Source organism: Terrapene carolina, unplaced genomic scaffold, assembly GCF_002925995.2.
Source record: "Terrapene carolina triunguis isolate 2854851 unplaced genomic scaffold, T_m_triunguis-2.0 Scaffold102, whole genome shotgun sequence".
Classification (NCBI taxonomy): domain Eukaryota; kingdom Metazoa; phylum Chordata; order Testudines; family Emydidae; genus Terrapene; species Terrapene triunguis.
Genome location: NW_020664453.1, coordinates 3,221,466 through 3,243,438, shown reverse-complemented (window position 1 = coordinate 3,243,438; position 21,973 = coordinate 3,221,466). Strand labels below are relative to the sequence as shown.

General features: G+C 40.9%; 1 protein-coding gene across 1 annotated transcript in view; it reads right to left on the bottom strand.

The window, feature by feature from the left end:
* The window catches only part of LOC112120571 (zinc finger protein GLIS1), a 274,792-nt gene that overhangs the window by 79,145 nt on the left and 173,674 nt on the right, over window positions 1–21,973 (bottom strand).

The following is a 21,973-nucleotide window of genomic DNA, read 5'->3' as shown; positions in this document are numbered from 1 at the left end:
AAATACATAGCAACAGCCTACCAAAACAAGATCTTTCACTGCACATGCTTCTCTCTGTGGGGAGAGGATGAGAGAACAAACATGTGACAGATGTTAGTCACGTTGCTTAATGCACTACTGGAAGGCACTCAATTGCTACAGTGATGAGCGTGGTATAAGAACCTATATAGAACAGAAAAACATTTTCTGAAGGATTAGTACAGGGAATCATTCAGCTCCTGGATTCCACCAAGAAGGTTATGTCAGATGAGCCTCAGAACTGGCCAGACCCAAGGAGCTCACACTTTTTTCTGAATGATGCCATAACATGTGGCTCCACCCTGAAAAGTAACGATGTAAAAATGGCAGCTTATTGCCCAACAGAACTGCCCCTGTGTATATTCAGTCGCAGTCACTTCTTGCAGTGACTACAATAAGCTTGTGCTGCTTTTTACTTCTCTTTGATAGGTAGCGCGCACGAGCTATGAGAGAGGGGGCTGGATTGTATTCCATTCTGGGCATCATTAAGAGAATGAGGTTTTAGTTTCACAGTTTATCAAGAATTAGTTGCAGGGCCGATCACTTACCCCCGAAGAACTCCACTGGAGCCCACAGAGATGTATCAGTGTCAATGCATCACAGTTAGAAGATAATGGGGTTGCACAGGTGAAACTGAACCCCTAGTTTGGCCTGCAGAACCTTCATTACAGGTGATGAGGAAGAAAAACTGGGTTGGCTCTCAGAGCCCCAAATGATTTTTTTGCAGGGCATGCAGCTAGAAAAAAACATCCTTTTGCTTATATACCAAGAGCATTCAATGGAGAATCACTGAGAGAGAATAAACACGGAGACTCACAATGTCAGTTTTACACAGTCACTTTTCATAGTGGAACCATAAAAGTTACATGAATTCTCTTTGGTTCAACCAGATGAGTTATCATGCCCCTGGTCAGGGATATCAAAACTGGATATCATGGTCATCAAAACTGCTCTCCTATCCTTTTTGTACATAAATCCAGTTACAAACAGCTTGCCACTGACAGAATGCCACAACATGCTCAAAATCCACACATTCTGTACAGATTTCAGAGTAGCAGCCGTGTTAGTCTGTATCTGTAAAAACGAACAGGAGTACTTGTGGCACCTTAGAGACTAACAAGTACTCCTATTCTGTACAGAGTTACAACAGCGCCCGTCCCTCAACATTACTCCCATTACATTTGGTCTTTCCCCCCTTAACTAGTGTGGTTGCTTTTTTAAGTGTACCGCCGACACAGCTGTCCCAGATGCAAGCCCATTGGCATTCCATCTGATATCTTAAAATGACAACAAACAACCATTTGAGTGATTTCCATGCCAAACATAACAAGTCAGCTCCAAATATACGCTAATATTTGGGAAGGCGAATTTGGAGGTGGGGAGGAGGAGCTGAAGAGCACAATAGGTCAAGAAGCATTTTTTATGCAGCTGGGGAGTTACGAAAAATTGTTAAGTGCTGAACCCTGTGCATAATGCCGGCCAATTTTTGTGCCCTTACAAAACTAGGGAAATGACCTATGAGCAAAATGGCAATATAATAATAGAGATAATAAACAAGATAATGAAAACATGTTATTCAGCACAATAAAGAAATGTCATTATGACCTGCTTTTTGCTGTTGGCCACCATTCAATAACTGGTAATTTAGCCGTGAAGGAACTTATTTCTATGTATCTGTGATCTGTCAGAAACAGTTCTCAATTGAAACATAAAGTTACTGCTGTTCTTTGATCTACTGTTGTGCATGGGACTTTATATTCTGTTTGTGCACAGAGTACTCCTAACTGGAAAAGTTTGTACTTTTTAGCACACGGACCTGAAAGTCTCTGTGTTATAGAACACTGGATAATTGATAATATTAATCAGCCCCTTTTTCTACTTTCATCCTTTAAGTGGACAGCAATCTGCAATGCAGACATTATGTAAATTGTATGTGAGATCTTAAAAAATTGAGGCAATATTAAGTGCTTTCTACTGGGTCACTCAGGTGAGAGAATCGAGTCAACCTGGAAAATCTCGTTAGCTTTTGGCCTAAGGTCTGGAAAATTATTTTTGTAAATATAAAAATTACAGGATGCATTTTTATGTTTTTAAAAGTGTATCTTTCTTGCAGTGTTTTGAAGTATTTCCCCTTCTGTCAGTCACAGGATGTTCTGTTTATGGATGAAATTGAAAATCCCATCTGACACCATACAACATAGTTAATTGGTCTATCAAATCACCTTCCAGGTCTATCTAGAAGCCGATGGTATTTATGCTTTAGAGGCTTAGGAAAGCTCAGATCTTTCTTTCTGGTTCAAGTTTTCAAGGCTATCTTTGCCACCATGAGAGGTAGAAACATAATTTTTAAAATGAAAATTTAGATTCTGGCGCTCTATTCTGTGACAAAGGATCTGGGATAAGGATTTGGCCCATTACATGCATGCAGCTTGAGTGCCTCTCTAGTTGGCTGATCTCACTTCCTTCTGGCCTAATAATTCCTACATAAATATTCAGTGGATTTATGTGTAAAAGACAGAAAAAGAGATGCACATATTTATGACTGCAGCCCACTATGAAGCAATCATTTTGAATTACCATGTCTGTAGATGAATACAATAACCCATTGTTTTTCATTTACCACTTGTTTTGTTCCATGCAAGAGGAATTAAAGAGATAAAGGAAATACAAAGACTGGTCCCAGATGCAGCTGTAAAGCAAGATTTGTCAATTGGTGTGTTAAAAGTATCAGGCTGGCCACCATTCCTAAAGCTTTGCATTCCAGCTTTTTAATTGTATCGTATTTTCTGCTTTTAATTAAATATTGAACATATGACTTCGTTATTTGGGACGTGATCAAAAAACATATAGCTACTACTCATCGCTACTCTATGGTTGCCAGACTCAGCTGTATGCATTTACTTATTTGAACAACCAGGACATATGGAACAAGAAGGCAAGTTGAATAAGAGCTTGTTTCTATTTTACTTTTAAGCAACGGAGGAATAATAGCAGAACAGGTTTAAAATATGGACCATTTTCAAGTAAGGCAGATTAGCTTTAGAAAAGTATGATTATAAATAAATGCAAGTTAGGGAGATCCAGATTAGTTGTGGTCATTAAATCCAGTCCGTCTCAGTGGGAGTTTTCTCAGAGTAAGGACTGCTGGATTTGCTCCATGAAAGGGACCACAGCACTTTTCAGCTAGCCCCAGTGTCCTGACCAAATTCTGGTTTGTGCAATTAAATTTTGCCTACATACATATACATATTTTTCATTTCTTCCCTGAAACTCAAAAATCTGCCATGCAGTACTAAAATATGCCTGTATTCTAGTGAAGGCCAAATTGATTCCTGATTTAATGTTTGTAAAGCACTTTGGGATCCAGTGAGATAAAAGCTTTTTATTACAAATAATAATAATGTATTAGTTGATTATTATTATATATCACTATTATTATTCTAATTCATATGGATTTCAGAAGATGGCATTTTCATGTGTATTTGCAATAGTGTCATGAGAAAACAGGCACCTTCATAATGGCTTTGTAAGAAGAGAAGAAAAGGATTCTATAATTTGAACTTTAAATCATAATGTGCATTGTATACTTACATGTATAGTAATCTGGACTACTGCTTTTCTAATGCAGGCAGTGCGATTTACTGCACGTTCTTTCCTAAATTCCATGCAAAATTCTTTTCATGCATGACTTGCAAAGCAAAACTTGCATCATATTCCTGGGGTACCCAACATTTGAGACACCAAGGGCCACAGTGACAACTTGGTAGGAGATGCACATCATTTGGATGTAAAGGTACAACCATTTTCAAATAAATACATTATTTTCTTGTAATTGAATTTTATATGGTAAAGGAATAGAAATTGCATATTGCTGAGCTAAATAAAAACTGCTGCTAAAGTTTATCCACTTTGTTCACACCCTGCAGTTACAGGGAGAGTGCATCCAGATACCACATCACAGGATTTTGCTTTGCCCTCGGCCAGGATTATGTATTCCTCTAATACTCACTGACAAAAAACTTCATTGAGCAGCTAAGGTTCCCAGTGGTATCTCGTGCCCTTCCAGACTGCCAAGTTTAGCAAAACTCAAACCTCTGAAAACCAGGAAACAAAGAGTTAAGATATACATCAAATGCAGCCTTAACTCTGCCCCCCTACCCCCGAGCTGGCAATATCCACCCCCAGGCACTCCGGCTGTATTCATTGCGTTAGGCATAGCTGAATTGAATGGTGGAGAAACCTGGCACAGCTTTGATTGTGATATGAGGCAATCTGGGGGGCCCTGCCCCTGGTGAAGGGAGGGAGAGTCTAAGTCCCTCTGCCTGCCCCTCACCTTGTGTGTGTGATGAAAGGAAACCGGTGCAGGTGTACCCTGAGGGATGAGTTTGGGTCACTGCAACACGGAGCTGTGTAGCATACATCAGTAGCAGTGTCCTGGCGTCTTTTTCTCTTGGGGATTGTCAGCAGTGAGGTGGGGTATGAAAGTGGTGTGTGGGTGTTATGATGGGTAACATTAACCTAACTGACTCATCTTCCCTCTACTTCATCAGTGCTAACTGATGAATCCATGCTGGTGCTCTGCCACAGGAATCCCCAAGGTGGAAAAGTAGCAACATGCCCAGCAGTCATCTCATATATCTCTGTAGAGCACGTGTAATTTATTATCTTCCAGAAAACAGTTAGATCCTCTTCCAAACTAGCTGTACAAATGAGCATGGCACACTTCCCAAAAGTAAAATAACCAAACACCATTAATAGAGGTGGCTAGTAGCTATGTGTCTACCCAATTATTCTCAGATTTCTGCCAAAGGTAGGGTTTGAATTTACCGTGTTTAGGTGTAGCTCAGGTTCAACGACCACAGCAGGTCCCTTTGATCCACCAAGCTACAGTGCCTTCAGCAACATTTCAATATTGCCTGCCCAAAGGGGCAGAGGGTACCATGCACTAGCTGAGATAAATGTCAAGTGACTATGATCAGTTTGAGGACAATCAGAGCCACAGTACAGCTCCAGGTGTGCGGGCGGGGGGTGGGGGGAGGAAAGAGTGAAAAGAACCGTATAATTTTGTTAAATGCTGATTTTTTCAATGGCTATATCTTGGGAACCCCTTGCTCAAATGACCGCAAATTTGGACCACTAACACTACCCAGCATATCCATGAGGCAGAGCAAAACTCAAGACAATCTGAATAGGCATGTGAATTTTAGAGCACTTAGGAGTGTTGTCCATGAAACAGAAAATGCCTCTCAACCTTAACTATAGAAGAACTGATGTTCTGCCTTAATCCTTAGTTATTTGTGAAAATTCACATGCAGGATTCAAGTCTGAAAACAACAGACTAACTTGGGTGTAGGGGTTACCTTGTGAGTCTGAGCCAAATGTTTGCATTACAGGAGGTAAAGATGTAACCAGATGTTTTCAACAGTGTGTGTTGTTTCAAATGTCTAATAAATCCACCTGCAAGGCCCTAGCAGCAAAACAACTAGTTAAATACCAATCTTTCTTTTTGCTATTTCAGATTACAATAGTATGGATGCCAGGTATTATAAAATTTGAAGAACAGCTCTGTGTAAGCTCGAAATCTTGTCTTTTTCCCCCAACAGAAACTGGTTCAATAAAAGATATTACCTCATCTACCTTGTTTATCTAATATCCTGGGACAAGCACAGCTACATACACTGCCAAAAGATATTAAAAAAGCATTCGGAAGCCTTTTCAAAAATGCATTTTTTCACAAATACTATTACTTTTACATTGACTTAGATAGTGAATAAACACTTGCTATATTTCAGAGCCAAACGAAATGCAGAGACATACTGGGAAAGTCAGGTGCTTTCTCACATCTAATAGCAAACACCATTTCTCACAAACTTGGACACATGTTTAAGAGGATATATTAATTAGTGTTATTATTTACTTTATTTTCTTTTACAATGCCTAAAAGTGGCTAGATACTTTATAGAATATAAAAGACAAGGTCCCTACTCCAAAGACCTTACAATCTAAGGGCTAGTCTACACTTACCGGTTAGTTCGACGGCTGCGGATCGAAGTTCCGAGTTCGATTTATCGCGTCTGGTCTGGACGCGATAAATCGAACCAGGAAGTGATCCCCGTCGACTGCGGTACTCCAGCTCAGCGAGAGGAGTACCGCGAAGTCGACGGGGAGCCTGCCTGCCGCGTGTGGACCGCGTCTGAACCGCGGTAAGATCGAAGTAAGGTATGTCGAATTCAGCTACGTTATTCACGTAGCTGAATTTGCGTACCTTACTTCGATTTGGGGGGTAAGTGTAGACCAGCCCTAAGTTGTAGGCGCGACATAACAAATGAATGCAACAAACAAAAGGGAGCATTTTCAGCAGAATTTTCACTTTTGGTTTTGAAAAGTGAATTTTTTTTTTTTTATAGGAAAGCAAATATTTTTACTGAAAATTTTTTGGTTTCAGGTTTTTTGTCAAGACCCCCCAGACAATTTCAAGCAAAATGAAAATTTTTCCATGAAAATATTCATTTTAACCAAAAAGCCAATTTTAGTTGAAAAAATGTTTTGATGAAAAACAATTAGACCAGCTGTAAAATAAAGCATACCTACAAGAGGGCTGAATATGAGCAACCTTAATTCTGGTATTTCCTGACTTTTGAGTGCACCTGTAATATTATTTTAATGTATTTTCCTGTGGTTTTTATTTTAAAACTGAAAACCAGAAATTCCATCATGGCGATCCATATTGCTTTCCACAGATCATAAGTAGAACTAGAACCTTTAGATCCACGGCACAGACCTCAGGCACTTGAGCTAAAGGAGTAAGCAATTGGAGTAGCAGGGTGTTATCCTCTGTGTACATCAAGCACTAGTGGGAGATGAGATGCACACTTTGTCAGTGGATTGCACAGATATTTGCTCACAGCAGAAAAATGCTGAGACTTGGGAATCTTAGGTTCTATTGTAGGTTCTGCGGGGAGAATACTATGGTGGACACAGAGCCTTTTGCCCTTGTCCCCTGCAGCCTGATACAGCCAAGGGCAAAAGCTATCAGCATGTCTTTATCCCAGTCTGCCCCCATCTTCCCTTGGGTTCATGTCCCAGTCCTTCCCTGCTCCAGCTCATCAGCCCAGTCCCCCACCAGCTCCCAGTTCCCCCATTCCTTTGACTCCCTGTCTCAGTCTCCCCCACAACTCTTCATTTCAATCTCCTATTCACCTTTCCAGCCATGCTCTCTTCTCTGGGCTCAGTTCCTGTTTCTAGTGTCACAGTGGCCCTTGGTTGGCGGGAGAAGCAATTGCACAGAAAGTCCTATTCAGCTCTGCATCCCTGGAATGGAGCAGTACAGACATAATCTTCAGATAATTTAGCTGCCAAATTCGAACAGGTCTCTACTGGGCATGTACAAACAGAGTTTCAGATGTTTATATCTGGGCCAGATTAGGGCAAGTTTTCATGAGGAAGGCAAAAGGCACATCCCTGACTCTAGGGTGGCCCCCATACCAAATTCCAAATCCCTGCTCCAAACCAAGGAGGCACTAGAGCAGTGGGTGGGCAACCTGTGGCCCATCAGGGTACTCCGCTGGTGGGCCACGAGACAGTGTTTACATTGACCATCCGCAGGCACAGCTGCCCGCAGCTCCCAGTGGCCGCGGTTCGCTGTTCCTGGCCAATGGAAGCTGCAGGTGGCCATGCCTGTGGACGGTCAATGTAAACACTGTCTCGCGGCCTGCCAGCAGATTACCCTGACGGGCCGCAGGTTGCCCACCACTACACTAGAGGTTCTTAACAAAACAGTAATGTGGGCAAACCAATGCATTTCCCTCTAACCTCAGTCTGAGAAACAGCTGAACCATTTTTGCTTGGCGGGGGGGTGGGGGGAGGAGAGGACAACCATCCTGAGGCAAACGTAGCATGGAAGATTTCAGCCTGAATGGTTAAACTTATGCAAAGTTATAAACAACTGAAAACAGGTTTTTATAATGGAAAATGTTGGGCAACCTTACCTATAGACGTCGCTAGCTGCGTTGCCTATGATAAGAGCATAACACTGTTCCAAGATCCCTGAAGAACCTGTGTACAACAGCATGAGCTAAGCACAGCCCAGAAAGGTTTGCCACAGAATTTTCTTTTGTTTACGTGCAAACACTAGAGCGAGACTTACTTTACAATGCTTATTTTCGGCCTTAAAAAAGTAAACATGAAGATTTATCTTTGACAGCATGTAAAATCTCCGATAAAACTGAAACTGTCAAGGGTAATAGGGTTGGTTTGGAAGAAATACCGCCTTTTAAGCACACCATCTATAATTTCATCAGATTTCACAAACTAAGGAGCAGCCAGCATGGTTTCCAGGACGACATTTACATACCATAGTGACAGCAGAAGTGTTAGAAATGCCTCGATATCAAAGCTAGGTATGGCGGGAAATGGTGCTAGCACTTCAATAGCTGGTGCCCTTCCCTCTGAGTCAGTACTGAACCAACACTTTACTATGGCTACGTCTTCACTACGGGGGGGGGGGTTGATTTAAGATACGCAAATTCAGCTACGCGAATAGCGTAGCTGAATTCGACGTATCGCAGCCGACTTACCCCGCTGTAGGGACGGTGGCAAAATCGACCTCTGCGGCTTCCCGTCGACGGCGCTTACTCCCACCTTCGCTGGTGGAGTAAGAGCATCGATTCGGGGATCGATTGTCGCATCCCGACGGGACGCGATAAATCGATCACCGAGAGGTCGATTTCTACCCGCCGATTCAGGCGGGTAGTGTAGACCTAGCCTCAGTGTTAGGGGTCCCGGTGATGCTAGAGGTGCTGTCATTAAGATGAGCTACAATACAAAAATCCCAATCGCTTGCACTTAGAAACGGCCAAATTCTAAGCCCAGCCTTAACCTGATCTCCATTTTTTGGTGCACAATACTGTGCCTGCAATTTAGGCTAATGAGATGTCCAAGTCTGAGCTCGCAAATGGGACACGTTAACATCAGTGACTTAAATTTTGCTCCCACCAATAGGGAGAGCAGTAGCTGAAAATCTGGCTCTGGACCTCCTATGGCAACTTTTGCAAGAATAAAGGTGCTAACCTGAATGACCTGGCCTAATTCCATTCAGTCCCAATATACAGTGCTGTAGGCTGCTAGTTGAGCAGCTGCTTTGTTCCACCTCTGCGTGTCTCCCTTTCTGCTGTAAGCAAATAGATTTCTCTATGTATGAAGTTGCTTTGGGGTCATTTGGGATGAAAGTCGCTAAATGTAGGTTATTCACTATGCAGAGCAGCCACTGTTGAAACATGAATTTCTTAACTAGTTTTAATATTTTGACACACTCAAAGGCACTAGTACATGTTTAAAGCAGTTTTGGGGTTATAGGAGTATAAAAAAAGCAACTGAACCAACTGGATTTCTATCTTATTTTTTACTTCCTATAACCTGAAAACAGACACATCAATAAAACAAATTTAGTTTAAATAAGAGAAGGAATTTGCTCCTAGGCTAAAACCTTGTGTGGCAAATTACAGCCTGCAATAATTTTTTTATGGGCAAGTTATAAACCCCTGAAAAATGAGGCTCAGAACAGAAACACTGGAAAACCCATAACTACAATGACACCAGCAACTGCTGCAAGAGAGCTGTTAGTTCGCTGTATGGTAGAACTTGGCCCCATCTAACAGAAGTGGCGAACTACTTGGTAAAAATAATTCATTTTTGACTATAAATAACCTTTTTTCCAAATCCAAAGCATCTCTTGGGATTTTAAAACAAGAATTCCAATTGTCTATTTTTTCAACAAAGAACCCGAATCCATTTTTTAAAATTGTTGTTGGATCCAAAAGCTGAATTGTTTTTCGGTTTCAAGTTTTCAAATTTTGCTTCTCCCCTTTTTTCCACCCTTTCCCCTCATTTTGCCCACTGAAAAAAGGGAGAACAAGGGAAAAAAATGGAGAGAGAGTGACAAAAATGAAGAACTGACACCCCCCCTCAAGTTCCATGTTTATATTTTGGAGTTATTGGGGGGGGGGTAAGAAAAAAAAATGAATTATTTCATTTAAAATTTTTTACAAATGAATTTTTTCCCCACAAAACATACTTTTTTGACCAGCTCTATTTAACACCTTCTGCGGACCCTTACAAAACCAGAGAGGCTTTCCACCAGATTGCCCTTTTCACCTTAGTTTCAGTAGCAATAGATTCATGGGAGTCTCTTTGAGGATGGTTTTACTTTCCTCCCTTCCCCCACCAAAGTAAGCTGTTTTTATTCTTTTTATTACATTGCATACTTAATATAAGCAAAAAAACAAACAATGCTAGTGGATTAATACCAAGTGCCAAGATTCGTCTCTCAAACCTGTTTGACAAAGATCAAGTCATCATCGTGAAAAATACCTTCTATTCGAGCTTTCTGCTGTCTCTCTGCCAACAAACACAATGACAGTTGTACACACCAGAATCTTCATGAGTATTCCCCGTTTTCTCATCATCTCAGTACATCATCCTTTATTTAATTACAAGTCTTGGCTCTGCTTTGATTTTCAGTTTATACTAATGATGTTTGATTGGCAGTAACTTAAGTAAAATCACAAACTTATGTTAAATTACCAGATTATTTATGTACTTTTTGCTGTACTGTTCACAATGACTTCAGTGGAACATATGGAACAAATAATGGAATATTTAGAAATCAGGAGTTTATAAGAAACTGGAAACAACTTGATATAAACCGTTTAAAAACTATATTGTGCTTCATTAAAAAAGATATATATTTACCTAGTCTGTCTGATTTTACAGGAAACAAATGAGAGAGAGGTACTCACAATTGTAATTGGAGTGACAACAGATTTCATGGTAGCTGCAGATTTTTGCTGTCTTAAAGATTGGATTCGCTTTAAGGCTGCACTACCTACTCACATTGCTGTTCCATTTCAAAACACACCTAACATTAATAGGGATTGGGGCTATGTTCGTCATGCCAGAATGGTACTTTACACGATTGAGAAACAGCTGATTTTAATTCACCTTGTGCTAAATTGTACCCTTCAGCCACAGCTGCATGGCCCAATCTCTCCCTGAACTTCACAGTGGGCAAGAGGACTGTGCAGACTTCAGCATTGCTTTAGGTTGGGGCTGCCTTGCTCCTCAGATGATGGCACTGATGCAAAAGTGCATAAATTTGGTATCGCCTACGGCTCATCATCAGACTACAAATTAGAATAGAAGCTGACAGTTAAGGTGACACTGATATGTCAAGAAGTTACAGAAAGCACAAAAAGGAATCTCCTTATCTGTATAGCACCTTTCATCCAAGTGTCTCAGTGTTTTACAAATATCAGTTAATTGAGCTTCTTGATACCACTGAGATAACAGTAAGCACTATTCCCATTTTACAGATGAATAAAGAGAGGCACAGAGCGGTTAAATGATTTGCCCAAGGCTACATAGCAAGTCAGTGGCAAAGCTGGTACTATAACCTAGGTATCACAATTGGTAATGCCCTTTGCTAACCACGAGACAATAATCTGTCCCCATCTCAATGTTTATTGCAACAAAGATTGACTTCCATCTTTAACAATTTGCAATTAATCTTACCTACATATACTGCACAAGGCTTTCTTTCCATGTATTCATCTGAGGATCCAGGACAGACCCTGTCTCATGAGTAGATGGTAATGTATGTCTCAAACCTTTCCAAAATTAAATATGAGAGAGGTAATATCTTTTATTGGACCAGCATCTGCTGGTGAGAAAGACAAGCCTTCGAGCCACACAGAACTCTGGTTAAGACAGACCAGAAGAGGAGCTCTGGGTGGCTCTCTCACCAACAGGAATTGGTCCAATAAAAGATATTACCTCACTCATCTTGTCTCTCTAATATCCTGGGACCGACACGGCTACAAAATTACACTGCATACACAATTAAATAGGACATGTACTTTTGCATTAAAAAAAAAAAGAAAAGAGTATGGTTAGGCCACAAGCCCACAGCTGTCTGGAGGGATTCAACAACATGCCAGGCTGGCTTTATCCCTGGTTCACTGGAGTTAGATCAGGCATGAATTTGACACTCCAATTTTAACTCACGCTCCTCTGTCTTTTTGGTGTGAGTGAGGGGATGATTAGAAGACCCGTGGAATTGTCCTGTCTTTTGTCACTTTTGATTACAGCCTAATTACTATGTAAAGTAGTGCTGGGCCAGAGTTGTTTGGAATTTTCAGGAACTTTTGGAATAAAAGGGTGTTTTTATGGTCTAAAGTAAATAATTCTCTGATAAATAATAACAGATAATGCTAAGAAACTCTATACTTCTAATTAACAGTGCTCAAATTCTTCAGGATTGGCCCAGGCTTCACCGTTATTCTGTATTATCAGTCCCGTGTTTCACTTGACTGCTTTCTGCCAGCAGAATGGAGTTTCACGCTGCAGCCAAAACTCCTTAGCAAACTTTGAGAAGGAATAAATGGTAATAAATACTTTTTAAAGCCCCTGTCCCAGAAGGCTGAGCTCAGCAGCAAAGTCTACTTAGTCATCTTATTAAGTGTTACTAACACTTCTGAAGTACTGAATGGTCCTTAGTCTGTAAAAGGCACCGTTTTGGGTACAAGAATCTCTCTGCAAAACTGTTGGAGCATTATGCCCAGAAGGGAGTTATTAGGAGCTGAGTATGGAGCAGCTCTGTGGTTTATCACACCAGGTGGATAGCAATGAAAGGTTGACCTACCTTTCTACAGAAGATTTTTGTTTTGTTCTTGCTGATTTTAACATGAATGTACTTTTAAATCTCCACTCTCTGGATTATAGGCCCGATCCTGCTCCCAGTGAAGAGGACAGGAGTTTAGCCATTGACATTAAGGACAGCAACAGGAGCCTTGGAGGCAAGTCTTTGGATAGTATTGAGCCCAATTTATAGCCAGTGGTGCATTACAATGAACAGCTTTATATAAAGTATTACTTTAAAAAAATAATGTTTTTGCAAACAAAGTGAAGATCGTAACAATAAATGACAAATTCAAGTAAACTCGAACAGTGGTCAGTTTGTTTAAACTTTGGTTTAAATTTGCAAGGTTTATTGAAGAGAAGTTTCTAAACTGATTATAGAATTAGATAGGTTACTTTAAGTCACTTGATTATTTTTTATCTAACCAGAAATGGCCCCAAGAACAGTCAAGTAACAGCAAATCATAATGGTCGAAAGCACATAAATATCCTTTGACATACTTTTTTCAATAATCTTATACATACTTTTTAACAAGCCTCTATAACACAGAGAACATATGAACCCTGGTAGTATACTGTATGGCAAGCTAGTTAAGAATATATTGCATTTATAAACTATGCACAACTTTATGAGTCTCTAGCTATAATTTCATCATAGCACGGTAATTGGAAAGTCTGCATAATTTTGGAAGGATATGTGTTTTAGTTAAAAGAACACTATTATTGCTAATTGGATACCAAGCTTACATTGTAAATCAGACCAAAATATGGGCTTCTAATTACAAACTTTTTTGAAACAAGCACTGTATGTCTTTACATTATTTTTGGCTAACATGTTACTTAAATAATTGTAGGGTTACAAAGTCCATAAATCTTTTCTTTAGCTGTGACTGATGAAATGTTACAGGATAAGAACTTACGGTCCCAAGGTAAATATCTGGCTTGGCAGCCTCATCCCCTCAAGTGAATCAGGTTAGAGGCTGTGTAAGTGGCTGGCAGTGGCACAGCACCACACAGAACAGGTAAGAAGCAGAAGGCTGGTATTAGCATGTGTAGCGTGCTGCAGCTTACCACATTTTAAACAGCCTGGGCTAGCTTTTTGGCACCCGGAGCTGAAATCTTACAGCCATGTTCTTGTGTGGAATGAACTTGTGTATTAGGGTTTTACAACACCACTAACAAGCTTTTATGAAGCTGTTAAGGTTCTGAATCCAGAAGCGTGGTGCAAGACGATTTTAAAAATTATTTCTCAACAATTGTTTAAATAGCTTTTCCTCTCCCCTCCATCCACAGCTGTGGCTGGGGGTAGGGGATAGGGGCAACAGCTCATTGCCAGGTGGGGAATCAAGGTGACAAAACACCAACAGGAGTAGGAGCTCACAATCTATCCTGGGTCTGATCCTGTGTGGCTCCGAGTGTCTGTTGAGAGGTGCCAAATGTCTAAATTCCCATTGGAGTATTTGGGAGTGGAAGGTGTTCAAGAGATGCTAAGGATCTTGTAGAATCAGGCCCTCTGAAACCAAACCAGTGAGGCTATGCAACCACAAAACAGCCAGGCCCCTGCACCTCAATACTGCAGCACAGGAAATGTGACTCATTCCTCCTGGCAAGGATGTTAATATTTAAAGAAGAGATTCAGCATCTTTTTCTTAAAGAAAAGCTTCCAGTCAAAACTATAGGCAGAGGGAAAACCCACATGTGTTAAAAGGCATGAAAAGGAGGAAGAAAGACAGTGCCTCCTACTGCACATAATGCAGCCCAGGGCGCCATATATGCCAAGCACCGCGTCTGTCTTTTATTCCCTTGCCACTGAAAGGAAATTCAAATCTCTTTTAAAAATCTGTTGTGAAGACAACAGTGTATTACAAATCTTTGAAAATCCCTTTGATTTTTCTCAATATTTTCTAGCAGCAAGAATGACTGTAGGGCTTTAAAAAAAAAATACTCAGCAGTGGTGATGCTGTTTAAATGTCAACCTGGAGAGCATCAAGGCACAGGCCATGTGTTCCAGATTTAAAAACTGTATTCACTTTTTGATATACCGTTCAGCAAGTACTCATTGTCAGACAAACTTAATAATCTGTTCAACATGTTTCCTTCCACCTCCTCTTCAGGGTTCAGCTGGCGTAAGTCTGATCAAGCTATCTAGTAATTTTAGTGTCTCAACAGCCAGTTTGAGTAGAGGGAATCTACCCCTCACTCATATATTACATGGATTCTATCCAGTCCAAACGAGTCTCCAAGCTGCTGGACCTCAGAAACTTTGTAAATTCTGAGGGTTTCCTTTATCCAGGATAGTGGCCTGGGGCTGCCTCCTTCCAGGAGGTGAGTCAGTCATTGAGCTTGACCCAGGCAGAGGGTTGTCTCTAGGCAGCAGACTGTGTGTCAGTCAGTCAGTCAGTCAGTCAAGGAATAAATTTGAAGGGGCTGCAGCCCACAGTAAGCTTGAAACAGAGCTATCAGCCATGGAGATGAAGAGCGGTGCTGGAGTCCACAGATCAGGGACCAATTTATAAAATAGGCTAACGCGAAGGAGGGAAAAAAGAGCCCTGACAAAATGGCTACTTCTGTGTTCATACGCTCCTCAGCCTGCAGTACTTAGAGTGCTGTCTAATGCATTCATTGTTAGCAGGGCTTTGGAGCGGAGCCCGGAGCTGGAGCGTGGAGCAGCTCCGGAGCAGTGGAGCTGCAGGTTTTTGCCTGGAGCTGGAGCGGAGCCGGAGCACAGCTTCAAAGCCCTGATTGTTAGAGCTCATTTAGGGCTGCTCCAAAAGGAACGTGCTTGTGGGGAGACAGCATAAGGAGCCACCACCTCCAGCACACCCAAAATGGGAGGTGGAGCTGCAGAGACGACAGCGATGGGAGCTGTACAAACAAAAAAGATTTCTGTAGTCACTGAGGTATGCTTTGTCAGGGCTCAGCTCCCTGGAGCACTGTGTTATACTGGGGTAACAACTGCCCCTGTCTGGGGCGCACCTCCAGTTGGGTGGCACACCCCCTGCCCTTCCCCAGCATGGCATAGCTGAGTTTTCATATGCAGGACTATGAAAAATACCTTAGGCCCACCTACTAGTATAGCTGTGTTCAGCAGCCATTTAAAGCGCGGTAGGCCCAGAAAGTGCACACATGTGTAGGCTCAATAGGGACTAGGCAGAGACCACCACATTGCTGCTTTCAGCTAGTCAGAGTGCCTTCTCTGGTGTCAGATGTTAGGTTAAACTCAGATGATACACATGGCAATTCATGTAATAAATCCTATGTGGACGGAAGTTGAAACAAAGTGCTTGGCCTCCTGTACAGCTAAAGATAAGCCTCGTTTTATGGCCATTCTAATCACTAAAAGGAGGAAGATTCCTTTCCCATCCCTTCAATAGATAAGTCACAACTGCAAACACTAGGCAATAAGGCCTTGGCCGCCTGGGAGCAGAATCATGCTAGCTACAACCCAGTTTATACCTGTCTGTTGCTAGCAGTTTCCTAGAACGGCGTCTGTGACAGGTGTGGCCAGGGATTTTGTCCTGAGCACTGCGTTAACCACACTGTGTTAGAGATAGGGCTGTCGATTAATTGCAATTAACTCACGCAACTAACTCAAAAAAATGAATCGTGATTAAAAAAATTAATTGTGAGTAATCGTAGTTTTAATCGCACTGTTAAACAATGCAATTTATTAAATATTTTTGGATGTTCTCCTACGTTTTCAAATATATTTATTTCAATTACAACATAGTATACAAAATAGAGAGTGTGCATTTTATATTATTTTTTATTACAAATATTTGCACTGTAAACATGGCAAACAAAAGAAATAGTATTTTTCAATTCACCTCATACAAGTATTGTAGTTCAATCTCTTTATGCTGAAAGTGAAACTTATAAATGTGGATTTTTGTTACATAACTGCACTCAAAAACAAAACAATGTAAAACTTTAGAGCCTATAGGTCCACTCAGTCCTACTTCTTGTTCAGCCAATCACTAAGACAAACAAGTATGTTTACATTTACGGGAGATGCCTGCTTCTTATTTACAATGTCACCTGAAATTGAGAACAGGCATTCGCATGGCACTTTTGTAGCCAGCACTGCAAGGTATTTACGTGCCAGATATGCTAAACATTCGTATGCCCCTTCATTCTTTGGCCACCATTCCAGAGGACATGCTTCCATGCTGATGATGCTCGTTAAAAAAATGCATTAATTAAATTTGTGACTGAACTGCTTGGGGGAGAATTGTATGTCTCCTACTCTGTTTTACCCGCATTCTGCCATATATTTCATCTTATAGCAGTCTTGGATGATGACCCAGCACATGTTTCTTTTAAGAACACTTTCAGTGCAAATTTGACAAAACGCAAAGAAGGTACCAATGTGAGATTTCTAAAGATAGCTACAGCACTCGACCCAAGGTTTAAGAATCTGAAGTGCCTTCCAAAATCTGAGAGGGATGAGGTGTGGAGCATGCTTTCAGAAGTCTTAAAAGAGCAACACTCTGATGCGGAAACTCCGAACCACCAAAAAAGAAAAATCAGCCTTCTGCTGGTGGCATCTGACTCAGATAATGAAAATGAACATGCGTCGGTCTGCACTGCTTTGGATGGTTATTGAATAAAACCCGTTATCAGCATGGACGCATGTCCTCTGGAATGATGGTTGAAGCATGAAGGGACGTGAATCTTTAGTGCATCCGGCACATAAATATCTTGTGATGCCGGCTACAACAGTGCCATGCAAACTCCTGTTCTCACTTTCAGGTGATATTGTAAACAAGAAGCGGACAGCATTATCTCCTGCAAATGTAAACAAACTTGTTTGTCTGAGTGACTGGCTGAACAAGAAATAGGATTGAGTGGACTCGTAGGCTCTAAAGTTTTACATTGTTTTATTTTTGAATGCAGTTATTTTTTGTACATAATTCTACATTTGTAAGTTCAACTTTCATGATAAAGAGATTGCACTCGAGTACTTGTATTAGGTATATTGAAAAATACTATTACTTTTGTTGTTTACAGTGCAAATATTTGTAATAAACAAATAAAGTGAGCACTATATACTTTGTATTCTGTGTTGTAATTGAAAATCAATATATTTGAAAATGTAGAAAATATCCAAAAATATTTAAATGAATGGTATTCTATTATTGTTTAACAGTGCGATTAATCACAATTAATTTTTGTAAACATTGGACAGCCCTAGTTAGAGACAATCATTCCGGCCGCCAGGTAGTCTATGCTCTCATCTACACTGTGAAAACTGCTGGATGGGGGAAACATGGGGCTCCTGTTAAAATTCAGCCCACCAGCATGATTAAAACAATGTTCAGCCTTGCAGTGACGACAGGACCAATCGATGTTCTGAAACTGCTGGAATTTGCAGGGGCCAGGCTGCAGGACGATGATTCAGCAGCATGATTGAATGACAGTGCGCTGTCTCCACTGGCCAGGGAAACCCGCCTTGGACTGTCCTAGCTACAGCCATATGTAGTAAAGTTGTGTTTCCAGGGTGGAGAGGGACATAAAGATGAAACAGTGTCTATTCACCCATTCCACTGCAGCCTCCTATTCTCTTTTTTATGACAGAAGTGTCATAGCAAACGAGTGACTCTTCCTTTTAGGTTCCTCTTGAGCAACTGAGATACTATGAGATGGCAGTGCCTGCCTCGAAATGGCTTACTGAAGTACCAGACCGGGGCAAAGCTCCTTCCTCCCTCAGGCTGACACACGGTGTCTCACAGTGACCAACAGAAGGAGCGACTTCTGAGCAAAGAACAATTCATTCAGCATTGTGAGGCAAAGGCAAACCAGAGGCCTGTGGAAAGGTGGGTAGGAAAAAGGCAATTAATATTAATGAAAATATTTATAAGCAATTTAAAAGGAGAGAGAGAAAGGAAAGGGATAGAATAAAGGAGGACGAATAAGGACATGGAGAATAAATAGGAGAGGAATCATATCCTTCTCCTTTGTATAATCCTGACTCTTGATTATAGCCTATGCCTGAAAGACCTAGTGATATCACTGATCTCGAGAAATAATTCATCTCACTGGAGCCAAATGTGCAGCATGTGCTCTCCATACCCTCTAGAAATTCTCAGTATAGAACTGGCACGTAGAAAGCCGGAGGAAGGAGTATATTGTTCACATTTAATCAGATGCAAGTTTGTAGCTGCCTTACTCCAGTAAGGCATTCAGGGCTCTGTGTGAGATGCTCTCATCTCAGCAGCAGAGGAAAGAACTACTGTACCTGGCAAACAGTCTTTCCATCGAGAGTAGAATTTGGAAAGAAGGATTGTATTTAGAAATGTGCTCAGCCACCCACAAACCGCACATCTGAACTCGAGCTGAAATTCAAGTCATGTTCTTTTAACTGTCACATAACTGCATTCTCTGTTTTTGTTTTCGTCCAGCAATTCTGTTTGCGTTGAACACTTCTCATATGGCATGCAGTGGATCTTTAATTTCAACCAAATCCAGGCCAACTTGTTCACCTAAGTCCATATTTAGCCACCTAAAGAATTGGCCTGGTTTTTAAAGGTGCTGAGGTGATGAGTGCTTGGTACCTCAGGAAAAAAAAATCAAGGAGCCTCTCTTTAGGCACCCAGGTGTTAAAATTTTGACCCTAGTGTCCTGTAGGGTGGGATTTTTATTGCATGGCAGGCACCCCAAATGCACCATTTTTAACTCAAATATGGACAACGATTGGGAGAGGGGGCTCTTCTTTCTCTCTTCCCCAACCCCCCCTGGCTGTGCATCTTTTATACATGTTTCTTTACAGTATTCCCCAGGTATAGTGGTTCGAGCAATTCTCCAGCCAGTGAGTACAATCACACTCATTCTTTTTGACTGCCTGGGCCAATTCAGCTGTCAAAAGATTTTCTTCAATACTGGATCCGGTGAAATCAATAAGCAACCCCTGTTCACCAAACAGCAGATAAACAACAACAGGCTTCAGAATGATCAGTTCCCTTAAGAACAGGGTCTCTTTGGTGCTTGATTTCCCGGGGGGACTGATAATTAGCAAATAAAGTGGAACAGTCTGTTCAGAGTCTTTTTAAATAAATTATTAGATGCTCATTCACATGGCTGTTTTTGGTGATCTGCAGGTGAGATATTATAGTCCCACCTGCGGACAATCACTTCCACACCAGAGTAAAATAGAATCTTTAGAACAGTTTTATGTTTGTTAGTTGTAGCTTCAGAGGGATAGTAGCCATGTTAGTCTGTTTCAGCAAAACCAACGAGGAGTCTTGTGGCACCTTAAAGACTAACAAATTTATTAGAGCATAAGCTTTCGTGGGCTATTGCCTACTTCTTCAGATGTATGGGGTGAAAATTACTGTAGGTAGGCATAAATATACAGCACAAGAAAAGATGGGAGTTGCCTTACCAAGGGGGTGTGTGTCAATGATTCAATCGGGGTGCATGTAGCTGTTACCTCTAGCTTTTACAGAACGATCTAATATGTTGTGCATTGGATAGATGCACAAGTTTCTCTGATGAAACTCCCAGATATTTTTAATTTGAAAAACCCTCTTTTTCTCAGAGAAACTTCCAGTGCTTATGAAATCAAATTATAGAATAGAAACAGACTTCCTTACTATTCCTACCGAAGGAACCTGGGTGCCTTTTTAAGGTGATGACGACTTAGCAAGAAATACTCCTTTCCATGCAGATTTAATGACTTTGGGTTAAAGTGAAACTGACTAGTATATACAATATATTTCTGTGTTCTTAAAATTTGGTAAATAACAACTACTCAGCTCAGGGGAGACAAACAAACCTACAAGCAGCCAAGGTACAAAAACAGAGACCAAACATATTCACAGCTTTCTTTACAGCTTTGTTGCTTTGGTGTGAGAGCTACCTAGAAGCTTAGCCATTGACTCATAATGCTTTTTCTTGTTCTAAAATGACAGGCAGTCTTCATTCACGAGCTTCATTCTTTAAATGGTCATCCACTTAAGGAAAATGAGCCTCTGTTGAATACAGTAACTGCTAACCCTATTAATCAAAGCAATAAATATCACCATTCCATTCCTTCCTCTTCTGCTCATGGGTTATTATGCTGCAACATCCTGGCTATAGGCCTATTTAATCTCAGTAACAATAATCAAGACCAGAATGCACAGATCTTAGTAACCTGGCTAGGTTTACCATCCAACTGTACATAGTACAGCAAATTACTTTAGAAAAAGGGGGTCTGCCAACAACTGTCACATTTGATTGGAACTTTTACATTTCTCAGAAATTAATATTATCATCATGTGTTTATGTCCCATTGGGCTTAAAATGGTAACTAATAAATTTATTAGTTTTCAGAATTGTTAAAGGATTCTGGCAAGTGGATAGGCATTTTCTTTTTTTGAATTTGGATCAAGAATGATGACTCTAGAAACCATTAGAGAGAAAAAGGAGGAGGGTGTTTCTCCCATAATGCACCACAACTAGCTAGGTTTTATTCTCCCTCTGAAAAATTAAGAATGGACACTGCCAAAGCCAGGTTACTGTACTGGATGGCTCACTGGCCACATTCAGCATGGCAATTGGATAGGCCAAAACTAATGTCTGCCTCCTTTATTTTGACACACTATCCACACAGGAGGAATAGCTCAGTGGTTCAAGCATTGGCCTGCTAAACCCAGGGTTGTGAGTTCAACCCTTGAAGGGTCCACTTAAGGATCTGGGGCAAAAATCAGTACTTGGTCCTGCTAGTGAAGGCAGGGGGCTGGACTCGATGACCTTTCAGAGTCCCTTCCAGTTCTATGATCTAGGTAGATAGGTATATTATAAATATAGATGTCAGCATTATTGTCCACACTAAGGTCCCTATTCAGCTCTCACTTAAGTCAATGACAAAACTCCTATTGATGTCAATTGTGCAAGCTGTACATGGCAGATTTAAATTTCAGACTGTAAATAACTAATATCCTCCTGTCTATGCACATGCCCATATTCACTGGTTTAAGAAGCTGGCATGTGGTGTGAACTCATCCTAATGAATCTGCATGATCGAACACTACCACTCATTTTGCCAGAGCTCTGAAACTGTCACGCAAGTATAACAGTATAATTTCACTGGTGGTAGAACAAAGGATTTACATACATTCCATCAATATACTATTGTCCCAATTTTTATGGTGTGCGCTAAATTCTACCCTCCCAAGCCCATGTGCAACTCATCAATTTAGATGAATGCTCATTAGGAAAGCCAGAAATTGACCCATAGATTCATAGATTCATAGATTCTAGGACTGGAAGGGACCTCGAG